The sequence below is a fragment of the Chelonus insularis genome, unplaced genomic scaffold, assembly GCF_013357705.1.
Source record: "Chelonus insularis isolate UGA/USDA-ARS -01 unplaced genomic scaffold, ASM1335770v1 contig_41_pilon, whole genome shotgun sequence".
Classification (NCBI taxonomy): Eukaryota; Metazoa; Arthropoda; class Insecta; order Hymenoptera; family Braconidae; genus Chelonus; species Chelonus insularis.
This window is the reverse complement of record NW_023276571.1, coordinates 266,839-285,330: the sequence shown is the minus strand read 5'-3', so window position 1 is coordinate 285,330 and position 18,492 is coordinate 266,839. Positions and strand designations below refer to the sequence as shown.

The 18,492-nt window shown below is 27.0% G+C and overlaps 1 protein-coding gene across 1 annotated transcript in view; it reads left to right on the top strand.

Annotated features, from left to right (window-relative positions):
* Nucleotides 1-1,048: 1,048 nt before the first annotated feature.
* Nucleotides 1,049-18,492, top strand: part of LOC118069504 (small conductance calcium-activated potassium channel protein-like) — a 38,970-nt gene continuing 21,526 nt past the window's right edge. The window contains exon 1 of the mRNA XM_035087670.1: nt 1,049-1,353. The gene's annotated coding sequence lies outside the window, so the exon portion shown is untranslated. The remainder of the gene's footprint in view (nt 1,354-18,492) is intronic.

The following is an 18,492-nucleotide window of genomic DNA, read 5'->3' as shown; positions in this document are numbered from 1 at the left end:
AATGTAAAGCCATTACACTCTTTCTTTAAAATTGTTTACTATATCAAAAGTTTAGGAACTCCTGTAAAAATAAAATAAATAATAATAAATAATATTTAGTATAAAAACAATAGAATGTGGATAATAAAATAGCTAATACTTTGAAATATATTTTAATTCGTGTAGACATGTTAGTCCAGTCAAACTTATTCTTAAAGCTCAGAAAACGACTTGAATGATTCCTATAAAAGCATTCTTCTTCCAATACTAAACAAATTCATTTGGATACCAAACTCATGTAAATAGAATAGTCAAACTGTTGTTTTATATATATTCAGCAAAACCATATCATCAAATATGTGGCAATAAATTCTTGGAAAACAATCTTCTCCATCTGGCAATTGAGAGAAAAAAAATATCCAAAATACTTTTCACTGCTTCTCTTTGATTTTTTCTCTCTATCACACTCCAATCCAAACTAAATAAATATTTTTTCCTCAAATGAGAGTATTTTTTGTTCAAATATTCTGACGTGTTGTGTGAAAGCCGAAGAAATTCAATAAATCAAAAGCACACTGATTCGTTATTTGAGGTTGAGTACAACGCATCGTGAATAAATGAAATTTTTGGAAACATATAATCGCAAACGATTGACTCCAATATTGAACCATAAATATTCTTGAACGTGTGAACGAAATGAAATACCAAAGCAATAATTTCATATTTTCTATTCCACTCATGTATATTTTTGAGTTTACATCGTCATGACGACGGAGATGGTTAGACAACACACTGCACGTAACGGAACAAATACAACAAAAAGTGTCTGAGCAATAGAGGTCGTTAGATACACACGATCACAAGTATTCTTTTCCTCCTCTAGAGTATTTTCTCCCTCGTCCATTGCGCTTTGCTTCCTCGATGTCGTTGTCTCTTTCTTTCGGTTAACGTTTCTCTCTCGCTCAGTACAACGTTCGGCCACCCGAAAGTACTCGAACATCACCGGAAAAACTCGATAGCGTCGCGAGGGCAACCACGTTTCTACCCTCAGTGTGCCGTGCGGGTGGTTGCACTGCGAACGCGTTTTATTCACGCGCCTCAATGTTTTTGTATTCCCATAAACACATATCTTTTTACATCGTCAATCTCCTTCCTTCTTATTTTCTCGTTTAGTTTTTCTCTTTTGGATATTCTTGATTGTTGTCTGTTCTACGAAAATAATTTTATCCGAGTTACGCGAAAAAAGTTTGTCAACTGTTGCCGGTTTTTTTATATAATGCGTCTCGACATTGGGACTCTAGTGGCCAAAAGTAATTAAAAAGTGAATCTTTTCTAAGACTCTATGGGAACAAATTAGTGTCAACGTGTATTAAGGTAGGATTTAACTTTACAAATTACTTTTGTGATGTGTAAATAGTTTTTTTTTTTTGGTTTAAAAGTTTTCTGCTAAAACAACATTATGTTGGTGAAGATTTTTTTACGTATCTCCAACTAAAATAAAAAAATAATACATAAATGAAGTGAACTAACGCCTTTGAATTTAAGGTTGAAAAGAGTCTCATTAATTTATCGAAATAAATCGATAGGAATTTTTTGTTCATATTTTTCATTTTCAATGTTGGTATTCCAATTCATGGAAAAAAAATTCGACGCATTTCTAGTGAAATTCATAAATTATTTTTTCTTTGAATCAAAAATTCATATCATCATGTTTTATTTCTTGTATACTTTATCGATACAATATTTCTCATATACAATAAAAGTGTTTTAAAATGAATTCGTCGTTGTCTTTGGACTAGTGAGCTTTTTATTTACATGATCCACGTGGTGTAGTATCGGTAAACTGGAGCACGCGATAAACCTAAATGATAAATTGCGTGTAGAGTTAATCAGTCGATCGTAATACAATATGGTCACTTTTACCTTTATTTGTCTTATACACTTGGTAATATTAATTAACAATTTAAATATCATTAATATTTAATTAATAATATTAACATTGAAACCAGTTAGTTTCTTCTTCAATTAAATTTACCATATTTTATGTAACTACACTCTGGAGACCAAAGTATCATTAAAAAGATCTAATTGAGGTCAATTGTTCTTCTTAAATTATCAGTAAGAGAAAAAAAATTTCTTTTTTAAAGTTAAGGAAAATTTTATAAATATATATTTTTTTCGTGAATTAATAAAATCATTTACTCAATTTTGCTAACGAATCTTCCTTCTAACACGAAAAAAAATTAATATTTCTTTTGTTGGTATTGGAATATGTTAATGAAAGCTTTTAATCAATTTATTACACATGAAAAACTCTTTCTCAATAATTCTTAATTAATTTTTTTATCAACATTTATCGGTTAGAAGTTAAAATATTAACCTTCTTCGAATTAATTAACAGATATTCAGATATAAAAAAATAAATATTAATGACATTTTACGCTAGTCGTTAAAGCTGAGATTATGATAGATTGACAGCTAGAATAAATGAAGGAACCTTGTTGATTATAAATATCATTAAAGTTTTTTTTTTTTATTCATTAGAAATTTTTTTTTTTCTTCTAAGGGTTGATATTTCTAATTAATAATTAATGATTAGTTTGAAAGATAAATATTAAAAAATTATTGGTCTTGAATGTTTGAAGTACTTTAAAAAATTAAAACACAAACTTTTCGTGATTATATAGTTATATACTCACTGCTAAAATGTAATCTTATTTTTCTTTACCATTCGCGTTAATACTTCATAAAGCTGCATAGTGTTTCTATGGAAGCAAAGTTTCCTTTGTTACTTATTCCTGAGACCAGCCAGGTATAGTGAAACTTCCGAGCTCGGAACTGGAATTTACCAACACTGTAATAGCTGAGAATAAAGATTAATGAATATTAGGATCATGTATGGACAAGATAACACGTTATTCCTTTAATTAACTTCTCATCGTCAATTAGTGGGTTCGATAATGATGGGAGATTTAATATTGGATCAAGATGTTTATTTTGGAAAAATTAAAAAAGGTTGGGTGGTAAATTGTTGCTAGGTAGATAAGTTGATAAAGTGTTAGTTATTATAAAGCTCATATGCAAACATAAATTTAAGATAATATTAATATAATCTTGTGAGCAGAATATCATTAGAGATTGAGCTAGTCACGAGCTAGGCTATGATAGGAATACCTGAGGTTTTATTTGGAAGATCATAATCATCTAGTAGCTAGAAATTATTTAAAAATAGTTACAACAATTTTTTCTTATTATAAATTTGTAATCAAATGAACACAAACTAATACTACAATATCTTTCAAACCTCTTTGAAGCCTTTAGAAGTTAAAGTTTCAAAAAATCCATGGAGGTGGATAGCTAGTTGTTGAAGATAGACAGACTTGACACTTGAGTGGATACTTCAAAGAAGTACTAAATTAATCTTTGCTAATTAACTTATAATTTCTCACTTCACTTTATTCAATACAAGTTGCTGAACACACTAAACACATTCACGCCTGAATGTCAGTGGAAGACTGACTGTTCAAAATGTCTTCAAACATATTTTAGCTCACTTTACTCATGGAGCTTTATTTCTTATTTTATGACTCAAGCTTCCAAACATTCAGATCATTCTTGCACTCAGTTCACGTAGTGTTGGAGGATTATATACAAAATGCGGTAACATGCTGCAGTTGTAGACTGGATTTTGACCATCAACATCATCAGAATTACTTGCCAAATTCATCTAGTGTTAAGGTCTCTTCATTACTTCATCTTCTCCTTCGTGTTTCGAAGCCGATTCGGATGTGGTTAGAGAAGGTCCTTCACCTGAAATTATACTGAGCATAAAATTATCGAGAATTAAATCAATGGAGGAAACTTATCATGAAATTGTTCCCTTACCATAGACTATATAGTTATTTTTTTTTTTTTTAAATAAAAAAAAATAAATCAATTATAGAAAGGTAAATTTAACAGCTAAATGGGTTTTTGCAGATAGATAGTCATCTAGAGCATTTGTAAGGTGTTGGTCATGTGAAATGGAGTTCAACATGAGCAGAAGGTTATCAGAAATAATAACTGCTAGTTAGAATCATATGGAAAAGGTTAATAAAAAAGATCACCATCATAGTAGACTATTGATTCTATATTCAGTGACTGCTCATATTGGTACTCCATATTCAATTACTGTTCTCTAGTCCCTGATTCAAGTATCAATTACCTTACAGAACTAAAAACTTTCTTGATAGCAAGAGGCGTCCTTCTGCAAGACAAGTTGAATGGGAGCAAATGTAAATAGGATAACTGGGGGATAAGTAAGTTCTATTAAAAGGTCAGTAGCAATGACTAGAGCAACAGTAATTGTATAAGAGAAAGGGTAGAGTATTCAGAGTGTGAATGATGCAGAGAATAAGTCAGCATTTATTAAACTACACTCCTGGCTGAGTGAGAATGTTTGCTTAGCCCACATTAGGTTCCAGTTAGACAGCAAATTTGTCATGAGATGTTGAATGATCTTTAAGTATACCTAACAAACATTTCCACGCAGTTAGCAGTTGATGTATTGAACTCTTCATCATTAAGAATAACTATCATTTCTTCATATTTTAATATCAATATGCTTCAATTCTTGCATCAGTTTTCTGCTTGAAATCCCGCTAGCAACAATGATGTTGATAATGAGGACATGCTTATTCCATAACTCTCTCTCTCTCTCTCTCTCAATCTTGGTGCTTTTTAAATCATTTGGATCCATCAAGAAAATCTTATCAATTTAAATCCACAAAAAATTAATCTTTCAGTCTATATAAATATCTCAACAATCAATTGAATCTCCAATCTCATTTCTTAATATACCAGATCATCATTAACGTTAATGAAAAAAAATATTTAAAAAAAAAGGAATTTAATTATTGAAATAACTATCTTATGTTTTTATATCTTAAAATCATTAAGTGAAAAAATTTATTCAACTATTCTTAATGAAGAAGAAGATTGGATATGCAGTTATTGTTTAACAACTCTATAACTACAATTTCAAAATACTGTGTTTTCAAAGATTTGCGGTTAAACAATATCAAGACAAAAACTATTACAAAGTTAAAGTATATGACAAAGTAGAGCAAGTTTACTTTACCATTAAAGTTTCCAGCCACTAATTGAATTTTCAATCTTTTTCATCTCACTGTTGATGTACAAACTAAAAATGAGCAAAAATTTATTATCATACCTCCATGTAAAAAAGTTTAGACAATATTCTTGAAGCAATCAAAAAGATAGAGAGCATTTTTTTCTTTTATTCAACTCATTTTTTTTCTCCATCTTAAGCTCAAATGGTCTTTTACGTTGGTGCGAGAATCACCTCAGGACAGAGAGACTGAAAATGCCATGTCATGCTAGCAGAAAGGGACATTAAGCATTGAATGGTCAGACATAAGAGCTCTGAAACATACAGATGTATGTGTTTTACTTACTTTTGTGAGATTTAGTAATGTTTCTTTTCAAGATGATGAGAATAAGTATAGTAGGTCAAGATTAGAATATGACAAAAAAATTTTCCTCAAGCTTAAAGCAGAAATGATTAATTCAGGTCTGTTATAGTGACAGTAAAAGTGTGAAATATTTTGTCGTTTCACTGAAACTTTTGTCAAATGTCAAAGATATTTATAGCTAGTTATTATTTGCTGTTGAAGAATGTTCATTTGTTTTTTTCCACTTTCTGTAATTAAAAATTTTTGCACAGAAGAAACATTTTCTTTTCTGATCAATAACTGGTGATGGTAAATAAACTTAGTATTTTATTCTTAGCTTGGAGGGAAAAAATATTGACATTATTGTATTTGTTCAATATTTTTGGCTTCTGATAGTTTAATAAAAAATAAAAAGTTATTGTATTTTGTTGTCTATTTTTGCTTGAAATGATAAGTAATGATACTTTGAAAATTGACATCCAGTCTGTGCTGTCATGACTTTATTGCAAGTCTACTGCTGTGTTATCGTTGAGTGACTTTATCTCTTTAGGAAACTTACACTGATGACATAAGTTGTTTGCTTCATGGGAGGCACTTTGAAAGCTTTCACCGTTATTATAGATTTCAAGATTTCCTAGAAAATTTGTTGCTTTAAATAACTATTCTATTTATAATTAGCTGAATAACTTAACAATGCTTATTGTTTCTAAGCTCATTTATTTATTCAAGTATAGTAATGTTTGCTTATTGCTTCTTCTATATAAACATGATATCTCATAAAGATAAATAATTCTCATTATTAAAAATCATCATTGATAAACCATTAAGAAAATAGTGTTCATAGTTATTATTTTAGTCATGGTGCAATTTAATTAGCAGCTCTAACCTTTTATTTTGCAGTAAAGTTTTTTTTATATCAAATAACACAATGATTTCAAAAAAATTATCGCAGATAATAAAAGTGGATGTGATATTCTTTTTTTTTTTCATAATAAATAATTTTTTATTTGTTTAAAATATTTTGTTTCTCATCGTATAACAAAGATAACTGTCACTTTATTTTTCTTTTCTTAATTTACTTTTTGAAATATTCGATCTTGAAGAATACAAAAAAAGCTCGCTAACAATTTTACAGTTACCATTTGTTGGTAATACAGAACGATCTCATAACGATTTCTTAGATTACTATCAATCAATTCAATCCTTGTTGAAAGATTTTTCTTGTTAGAAATTACATTTTTTTTCACTCTAACAAATCAGTGAGGGTTTAAAAAAATGAGAATTGTTTATAAAAATTTTACCCAGGTTACTAGTAAAAATGATCAAATAAAAATTTGATAGTATAAATAAACTAAATCACACCCCGACCAATTTTATTTTCTCTTAATTGGAACATTTGTGGGCATAAATAATCAATATTATGACATCAACATCTCCTGAAGTCAAAACATCAAATTAACGTGTAGGAGTCAATCAAAGTTATTATCATCATTTAGATGAGTAATTTTTAGACAGCTTCAGGGTAAAAATTTCATTACTCTAGTGTAAATTTTATCATCCCTCCTCCACATCAAACTGCATTTACTACGTCATTAAGCTTACTCTATAGTTAGGTATTGATACCCTTATTAGGTATTTTTTATGTTTATCGTTAAAGTATTTTAACTTATGAGAAAAGGGTAATTCTTAATGGCTAGCAATAATATTAAATTAATATTTACTTTTAATGCCTATCAATAAATAAGCTTTATTATTATTAATTTATTACTTACATAAATTTTTCAGTTTAATACATTTTAAATCATCCTTCTTTTCTACTAGCAGAGTCATTTGTAACAGTTATTTTACATCAAAATATATTCTACTGCAAGTGATAACTATTTTTCTAAAAATTTTCTAATACATTTTAAATTTTACTTCGCATTTGGATATGAAATTTTCCAACTGATTGTCTGAATCTATGTAGGTGATTTTATGACCTTTTTTATGACCTTCAATGACGCTATTTGTTTTTTGTTACTTTTATTTCTTCCAGAGTAATTTTTACCCCAAGTTGGATTATCTTTTCCACACCCTTGACTTATTCTTAGCCCACCTGCACTATGAGGATGTTTTTTACCCTAGAAATTTGGTGATATTTTTTCTTTTCCTTTTAATTTACTTTGCTAAGATCTTTGGTAGTGATTGTTAACATAAAACTGGTTATAAAATTTCTCAGGTTTATCTCTTAATTAAACTGATTCTTTTTACACTGAATTCCATCAAATATTTTCATTTCTTTTCATGTAATAAAAGTATTCGCTTTTATCTGAACAAACGGTCTCTTGTGCAAGACATGGATTGCTCACAACAAGAGAATATTTTCTATACATTATAAAGAAGCGAAAAGAGTAATAAAATACATGTAAAATATGACTTTATATGAAACAAAAGGGGAGAAAAGCATTACACTAGATTGCTAACAGTAGTAAAGAATTCTTTCCTGCTGGCATTTTGGTAGAACTTTTGAGCTAACTGTTTGCTATATAATATTAAATTTATCGATGACTTTAACATGACATAAATAATAAATAAACTAAATAACGATAAAAGTCAAGCAATAATTTTTATATCATTTTATTGATTTTTAATAATCCATATCAATAAGTTTAATCAAACTTATCACTTATTTTATATTTTTTTTCATCATAAAAATTTTTTTTCTATCGAAATCCATTTACATGTCAATTCAATAGATAATTTAAGTGGTATTTTATTTGTTCAAAGGAATTATTTCAACTTTTATTGAATGCTCTATTCATGATTCTAATAAAAAGCAGGGAAGCTTAAAATGTTACTTGTTTAATTTAAAAAAAATTTTATTATCAAATATTGACATTGAGTGAACATTTAAATTTCTCTGAATTATAAACAATTTTCCGATAGTTAAAAAAAATACTGGGGTATGTTTGCATATTTTTTGAAATAAATGTGTGTTAGAGGTTTTCCCAAAGCAAGCAAAAATATTATAATTAAATATTTTTGAGTGAATATTAAAATGTAGAATATTTGATATATAAATATGACTCTAAACTAAAAGTTTTTTTTTTATTTTAAAAGACATGTGAAACATTAAGTAATTAAATTTGTTATCCGTCAATTTATTCTCCTGGGTCATAGATAGCAGTATATAGGCTGAAGTCTATTCATAGAGCTTAAACAAATTTCAGCCAACGCTTTACGCTTCAACTGTAAATCCCATCACGCATTCATTTAAAATGTTTATGCTGTTTCCAGTAGTAACCTATGACATTTTATTTTTTAAAAATAATACTAATTGCTATCAATTGTCTTGACGAAGGTAAATATATTTATAGAATATTATAATGACATGGAAAATTTATATTCTCATTTAAAATAAAAATAATTCGAATATAAACTTAAGATATAAATAAGATTGCACACGAAATTGGATGTTTTCCTTTGAATTATTGCCACCTCAAGGTGAAGAGCCTTTGGGTCAATATGCTCAGAGGAGAAGGCATTCACGAGAAAAGTCTCAAGATGTTCTTCATAGTAGTAATTCTTACTGAGTTGTTGTATATCACAGAACTCGGTCAAGAGACTGTTTGATAAATTTATCGATCCAACATTTTTTCTTCTTTTTTAAAATTCATTTTCTTGTGAAATTTTGTATACGTGTGGGCATCGATCTTCATCATAAAACCAGTTAACGAGGGTCAGAATAAAATCGAATATTCATTCATTCGGAAATTGCAATCAATCAAAAAAGTTATTCCATTTGGATACCAAGAAAAAATATCTTTTTCATTCAACTTTTTTAATTTTATTTCTTTAAAAGAATTATTTTATTTCTTTTCCACTATTTTTTTTTTATTTATTTAAAATTAGGGGAGTTTTGATGAAAATAATAAATATCGAAAAAATGGTTATTTTTAGATTGACCTTTACGTCCTGCAGAATAAATTATAATCGAGCAGTTCATCAAATTGTTTTAGTATGTTCTATAACGGAAAATAATTTAGAAGGTTGAAAGTATATATAAAAGCTTGGATTTCTTTTTATTTTAATATATTTAAAGATTCTTTAAATTATTCATAAACATAATTTTTTGACAGACAGACAGATATTTATTGATATTCTATTGTCACGAGATTAAAAATTCTACATCTAATTTATATGTGCAATGAATTATGAAAACAATTTTTATTTATTTTTTTTTTAAATAAAATGAGCTTTGAACGAAGCTTCCACAAAAAATAGCTTTCAGAAAATATTAATTTTTGAAGATAAATGTATGCTAAAATGCTTATTGATTTTTTTAAAAAGAAAAAAACAATAACTGGTTTATTTTCAAGGAAATTTCATCACAAACTTATTTTTGAAATAGAAAATAATATTCATGAATTGACTAAACTCTATCTCCTGAACTTTGAGCATGAAAATTGAAATTTAATAAATGATTTCTTGGAAATAATATTATCTGTATTCTGATTATTCGAGAATTTCGTAAAATCATATGCTTTTTAAGAATCCAAATTCATTTTCTATATTTGACAGTTGGTAAACATTAAAATATATATGGATGAATATCAGTCTAGTGCAAATGGAATTTTTGAATTAATAAATTATTCATCATAAACCCATCACTCTCCCGTTTTTATCTGATAAAAATAAATTCTATTAATAGATTAAAAAAAAAAAAAAATGAACAAGTGCGAATAGAATGTATATCCTGAGGCTTCCATTAACAGAAAGTACCCCATAGGTTTTGATCATCAGTCAGTCAATATTATACCTACTGAAACCACACTTTAGAAAGCCCTATTTTATTACCGCATAAAGAGGTTAAATTTAAAAATACAGATCGGAGTATTTTTTGATTTATTCAAATACTAGCTTTCATTCGTCTTTCACTTAGACGTTTATGAGAATGATGTGATTAATTTTTAAAACTGCAATACCCATTCAAATGATAATATATCTTAGAAATAAATCACGTGACTGCGATAAAAGGTTATTGATGTTTTTGAATTAGAAAATAGTACTATTCGTTGTGTAAGCCGAATATTTATCTTAATTCCGTATAAAATACATTCATTTTTTTTTCTAAATTCACTGCAAATCCCAGTGTGTTATAACAAAACACTTCAAGTGTTTATAATGTTAAACGTTATAAACAAACTATAGCAGTTTCATGGATGAATATTAAACACTCCTTGCCGTTTACCAAAACACTATAATCTGTTTATGGCCCTAAACATTCTAAAAATTTAGGTGTTAAATCGTACTGATATTTTACCGTAATTATGACCATAATTAATCTTTCAGGAAAAATAAATGTCTTATAAAAAATTGGAGACAATGTGAAAAATTGCTTGAGAATAATAAAAACTAATAAACAATTGTGTTTACATGAACAAAATAAAAATAATAGACTTGGAATTAATGTAGAAATATTTCAGTATTAAAACATATATTTTTAGAGAGAGACTGTAAAATTATCTTAAGAATATTGAAGAGTATTCTGCGCATAACACTCAATGTGAACGAGTTGTTTCAAATAACAAGAAGAATACAATAAAAAAAAAAGACTTATTTACTATTATTCTTCTGATATCTATTTATTGCTTAATTTATTATCAATTTTGTTTTCAAATAAGGCATAATTGTCGTTTTCTATTTTTATACTCCTTTTAAATAGAAGCATTGGCTAGAGGCCAAAAATACAAAATTTATTTTTATCTCATGTGTCAGAGGAATTCGATGATCTATGACTGGGTCAACATATTGGTAATATTTCGAACACTCGTTATAACCTCATGTGTCAGAGGAAATGGAATAAGAAACATAAGGTGCCATGAAAAATTATAACCATCTTTTAACAAAAAAAAAATATTCCGTTAACATCATTACACTCGCAATAAATAGAATTATTTCTAATGTGATTAACAAAAGGTCAAGAAAATGGTAATAAAAATAGAAAAAAAAGTATGGAATAATAAGAAAAAAAAGATGAAAATAAGTACTAGAAAATGAATCTTGACCGAATGTTCTTACACTTGTGTTCATACTCATTAGTCCACGCCCTCGGTATTCATACGAACTCTTGTATAGTCATGGCCAAGTTGCTTTTCGCTACACAACCCGTGAATTGGTTACGTACATTCACTCTATTCCACTTTACTCAGCTTGTTAATGCGAGTATGCTTAGTTGTTGCCACTAGTGAGGGTGAAATTGCAGAAGAAGTGCGGTTATTTCTTACTCTTTTTCTCAAGAAAAAGTATAAATGGAAAAAAAAAATCTTGAAACATAAAGCATCTCTCTATTTCTCTCTGTTCATCATTGTTATTAAAAAATGAAATTTTTTTTCAATTAATATTAAATATTGAAGTCAGTTGTAAAAATTTTAGACATGAATTTTCGTGTAGCTGAATAAAACTAATAAAAAATAAGCAATTTAGAAAAAATTGTTTAAAAATTAAAAATAATAAAAGTTTTAATTACTACATGAATTCAACGATTTACATCCAATGATTCCTAAAAAAAAAGTAGTTCTAATTTAGTCAATGAATTTCAAAGGAAAAATCTATCAAAATGTATTTTTTCTACTTTTAAAAATTGTTAAACAATTAAACTAACTACCAATTCCACTTCAGTTTATAGTTACCAATGAGGAATATAATTATTTCCAATTAGGAATGACAAATCAAAAGATCTCCTAAAATAGGATTTGTTTTTTTGTCAATTATAGGTTGATTACATGATCTTAAAAAATTCTTAAAAGATACAATGTAGTCACATCAATAGCCGATAGAGGGAAAGAGTCATAATCTTTCTCACAAGTCCACAGTTAAGATGGTGGCAGCACTGTAGCATTTGCAAATCCAACTCTCATATTCTAAACAGTTCGAATCTAATTCTTTTTTCAGTGTAAACAAAACTCACTGCAGTGATAGTTTCAAGAAAAAGATATTATGTTATCAAAAAGCGTTAGCATAGATTAAATAGAAAAGTTTTTATTCAATTTATAAAGTTTCTGAAAAATCAGAGAGAAAACTTCACTAAAAAAATTCTCTAGATGTGATTTTCATTTTCACATATGCACGGAATAAAATTTAATGTTCGAATAGTTTATACAGTGCTAGGTAGACTTGTTTTGACACGATAAAAAAACTGTTTATGAACGAAAAAAACTATAATTTTTTATAATAATTGAACAGATTTTATATATAAGACATAAAAAATAAACATTCCCATCTATATAAATATTATTTGAAACCATAAATGTGATTGTGAGAGTTCAATAATAGTTGAAAGACAGAAAGCTATAGGCAAAGTCCGAATTTTATTATCTCTAACCCAAGAGGGTTGTACGCTGAAGATTAGATAGTCCGTAATCGAATAAATGTCTTGAGGGTATCGCTTCTAGCCAACAGTTTGAAAGTAATCATATAACTTTATGCTTTGTATTTCTGTCTTTGGTATATTTTTACTTTGTATATCGCTCTAGTTTACTATTTCAGATGAATCAATAAATATTCAAAACTCTTAGATATTAAAAATTTAAATGTTCTATTATTATCATAAATATCAAAAAAAAATTTTAATAAAAATATTTTTAGAATGATGATTATTATTAGAATAGAAGGTAGGATTATGGTCTTTAATATGATCCATTTGTTTATATTTTAAGCCCACTGCGTCTTCCAACAGTTAATCCTCACAAACTTTTTGGCAATGAAAAGAAAATTCATCACAAAAAAGTGATAATTAATAATAATTTAATTAAATAAAATATTATTCAGTAGAAACAAAAAGTGATCCATTATCATACACGTTCACGGTCACCTAATTTTTTGGGCATAAAAAATCATAAAATTATAAATAAATTATTATAAACCTAATTTTTTATTCATAATAACTTATAATAAACAATATTGTTACAGTAAAAATAATTGCACAATAATTTTTCTCTTGTAACACAAAATGTAAATAATTTAAATAACATTACGATAGTTTGTAAGAGCAATGGTGATTTATTAAATCAAATAAATAATGAATAATAAATTATTTAACAGACATGAATACGTTTGGGTTGAGTCTCAGTCTTGAACTGATGTTTATTTGTTCATTTATCATTACCACGTTAGAGACACTGTCTAACATATAAATTCAAATATGAAATAATATTTTTAAGTCATTTAATTGCCTTGCCGAGAGGATAAAATTAATATGATTTATTTAATTATTCACGACTACTAACAACTGACATAATAAATGGCTGATCGTTCAATAAACGCTACATAAATATATTTTATTCATAATTTCATTAATGTCACGCTTGTACTCGATAACAGGCAATGAAAAAATAGCAACAAAAAGCTTTATGATAAAATACATACATATAATAGTATTAATATTATTAAAATTATACTCTCTATAATTACTTATAAAATTCGAAATTATGTTTCAATAAAGTTATCATTGATATTAAAGTTATTTCATTAACAGTTAAATAGCATTTATTTACAACTGTATTGTGTAACACAAATGTTATGGATTATTGATTCTTGCTTTTATTATTATTATTATTATTATTATCATCTAATTGATTTACCCAGTTCATTTCTGTACAGTATTCTCCACACACAACATTTCTCCGATTAAAACTCTAATTATGATTAAATTATTATATATATATATTTTATTCTATGCATCCATATGCATTGAAATAAAAATAATATTCCATTTTTGGTGTGGATGAAAAGAAGAAACTTGAACAAAGCATCGCTTTGTTTTATTAAAGTCTATACAAGGCCTACATTGAGCTTGCTCAAAGGTATAATTTGGTTTAAGATATTTCGATCGACTGTTAAAAAAATTAATTCCATTTTTTTCTAATTAAAATAAACGTTTTATTTTCTAATAATTTTTTATCATAATGCAGTAGAAAAAATCGTAAGAAATACTTTCTGTTCTTAGGTGAATTGATCCGTCTTTAATTTAATGATCTACATAAAAAAAATCTTCACATAAAAATAGAAATGTTTAGTTACGTTTTTAGGGCCAATCAACAATATTGATTGTTTGGCCTCAATTACTTTAACGATAGTTAAATTAGAACATCCATGTAATCTACTTCTTATGAATAGTTATTTGTAACACCGAAAATAGGGATGAATAAAATTGTTATTATTCTCTCGGCTGGACTTCATCTAATATGCATTGTGAAATAAAGAGCAATAAATTTTTATACATAGCATATTTTACATTTTTTTTTATGAGATAGTTTTTATTTATAAACCAACACTTTTCTTAACTAACGAACAACTTTTTCAAAGACTTTCAACTTTTAAATCAGAATTTTTCTGATATTTTGCTATCAAGAGTATAAACTTTTAGAATTAAGTATAAAAATATCGTACATAGTTGGAAAAATCTCTTTACTGAGAAGCTTATTAAAAAAGTACACTGAGAAAAAAATTTACTGTGAATAAGTAATATTTTTTTCAACTAGTAAAATCAAATTTTTGAATAGTTGCCATGGAATATTTTTTTTAGAATTAACATGGTAGAATTTTTACAGATTTTATGGTTACTTAAAATAATTCAGTGAAGAAATACATTATTATTGTGCTCAATTATTTTTAATAAAATTATCCGAGTATTTAACATCTGAAAGATACTTTTTTTTAAATATAAAAAAAATATTGAAATTAAACAAAAAAATTAGGTTTTTAATTTTTTTACTTTTGGGGATGATTTTTCTTTAAACTATAAAAGATAGGGGTAAGAAGGTGGTATAATTATTTATACAGAATCGCAAAATCTACATTTATCGATAAAAATTTTTTCAGGGGTTATTACGACCCTTGCTCGAGGTTAGAGTACTATTTTTTTATAGGGGAAATTTTGGATCCATTGAATTTTAAAAAATAAGAATGAATTAAATGTCACTTTTATTTAAACTTGTCATAATCTTAAACTCAATATCAATTTCAATAAAAAATTTTATTGCGAATATTTTAAATTCTTTTTATTGATTAAATAAAAATTTTTTTATACAGCGAAATTCTTTTCCAGTGTACACGAACTATTTTTCCCGGAATCATGAATCTTTACAGAATTATTGCAAAATAAGAGTTCGTTAATTGAAAATAACAGAAAAATTCGTATTGACTGGTATTCTCTTTAATTATTCATTCATGTCGTGATCAATCTTTTTCCATAAATAGCAACCTCACTTCTCTCGGTGGATCGATTACTTTATCTTTCTGTCTTGTTTAATTAACCATGACAAATCATAAAAAAAATAAAAGTTTTAAATAAAACTGATAATTTTTGACTCTAATATTACAAAAGATTACTATTATTCTGTATGAGATATTGATTTTAAAAATAGAATAGTTCAACAATAGCAACTTCAATACTCTTATAAAGTCAATCACACTCAATTTTCTTGTAAAGCTTCAATGAGCCACAAAGAAAATTATCAAAAGGAAGAAAAAAAAAATTTCTCTCACATTTATTGTACAAATATTGATTTTTAATATTAACTAATATATTTTACAGCTAAATAAAAAAGTTTTGTCAAAAATTGTGAGTGTTTTTAAAACTTAGATGAATAATCTTGCTACATCATTAGTTAAAATGAAGAACAACACAGCTACAGAGATATTTTAAAGTTATTTAAAGAGATATTTCGAAAGCAGCTAAATTTAAAAAATATCCACTCATTATGTGTTCCAGTAAATTTTTATTTTTTTACTCTCTTATATATATATATATATATATATATATATATATATGTATTGCTTACATATATATATATATAATGTGACTCAAAAACATGAAATAACTATGTAGATATAAAAATTATTTACATACATTTTTTCCATAAAATTCGAAAAAAAGAGATAGAATTTTTATTGAAGTAGAATTGTAAAACAGAGTCATCACAATAGAGTGTAATTTTTCCACTTTACTTTAAATAAATGACACAGATGGCGTATCTGTGAAAATAACAAACAATAATTGCTATTACTATAAACTGTTCTCGTATGGAAAAAGTACTCTGACTCTATTATATCGGTTATTGTATCACATGTATTCAAGCTTTAAAATTATATTAATGTATATATAATGCAGTATAATGCATGTTGTATTTTACATATATTTTTTCCTTCCATACTATTCAGTTTGTAATACGAATGAAAATATATTTTTCTTCTCTACGCTGAAACGAGTGTTTTAAACATGAATGTGAAATTTCTTCTCTAATTTACATATGAGGAGAACTATTTTTTTTTTTGCTGATCTGATCAATGATCATCTAGAACTTTTACTAGAATGTTTAATTTATATGTCTAGATAGTTAATAGAAGATAAGTGAATAAAAAAAGTGTCATGTATTACTCATTGAATTAAAAAAAAAAAATTTATATTCTCCACTTTTATTAATATACCATGAATTATTTTTTTGTGTCATAAAAAAATCAATTTCAATAGTATGAAAAATTTTAGTTGAACTTTCATAATTTAAACTTTTTAATTTGAAAATTCCTACAAATTCGCATTACTCTGGTATAAAAGTACTTATCTTTGACGATGTCTTATATTTAAAAAAAGAATGATCATTTTAAAGTTTTGTAAAAAATGTCATGAATGCAAAGTCATAAATAATCTTGAAACCCGGTGGAATGTAAGCTAGTGATGATGCTAAATGTACACTCTAAAAAATTAATAGTTAAGTCTCATAGTTGGATTTACAATTGTGTTAACTTCTCATTCGGTAGAAAATATTGGAATCTTTTTTGAACTAAAAATATTGAATGCAAATCATTTATTTCAATACTTAGCTGGACAAGGTGTTGGACAATACTTCCTCTTCGTCCCTATAGTAGAGACCCTAACTTGGACTCTTTCCAAGCTTCCTTCCCCTTTCGACTGACTCTCGGTATCCCACCCATTCGAAATACTATTACGCACATGGTCTATTGAATTGCATCTGCAGTCAACTTACGTCCTAATCACTGCATCGCATTTGCACGAGGACATAGGGAAACTGCAAAAAACCTGTGTTGATACAGCTGACCTCAATGAAGAGACTTCCTGATCCTGGTGATCTTTTAATTAATTAATATAATATAATTAATTAATAAATTTTAATTAATATTGCTCTCAATGTATGGTTCACCTCAACAGGAATGACCATTCGATTTGTAGAGGCTGAAAAATATAAGAGATGGTTAATTAAATGGAGATTATCTGAAGACTAGAAAAAGAAGAGATGGTTTGGGATAACAAGATAATTTGTTCAAATAGTGTAAACACTAATGTATTTCAAGGTCAAGGTCACTAGAATTGAAGCCTATTGTTTACATAATTATTTGTAATTTATTCATCCTAAGATCACTTTTTATTAGGTCAATAACATTATCTTCAATGTTTGTTGAATGAGATCGATAGATTGATATCAAGTTGAATAGTTGTAGTTAATTGTTTTCTTATTTAGACTGAAAGACTTCAGATGATTGTCATTCAAAAAGAGAGAGAGGTAAAAAATAACTCGTCTCCACTAAACTTTTGCAAAAAATTCACTTTTTAATTTGAAACATGTCGCACTTTCTGCATAGGTATAGTGAAAAATAGTTTTCAGCCTTAGGTATAAGGCAATTAAACCATCTTAAACCACGTGCTTACCACGTGTTGGTCTACTTTTCTTCGGTAAGAGTGAAAAGTACTATTTTCTGTCACCTACTGAAAATTGATTTGCTTGTGGTAAGACTTGCGAACTATAACTGTTGTGAACATCATCAGAAAACGAACTAACTGAAAAGTGCAATGTTCGAAAAAGAAGAGTTCAACGATTCTAACCAATAAAATATCAATTTTCAATGATTAGATGAAAATAAAAATAATAAATGGTATCTGATAACATGTTAGAGAATTAGAAGGTATAGAACACGTACTAGTTTATTGTCAAGATCTTTTTTTACAGCAAACATGACGCTATTTTATGAACTTTTCATTAAAAAGTTGTTACAATGTGTCTGA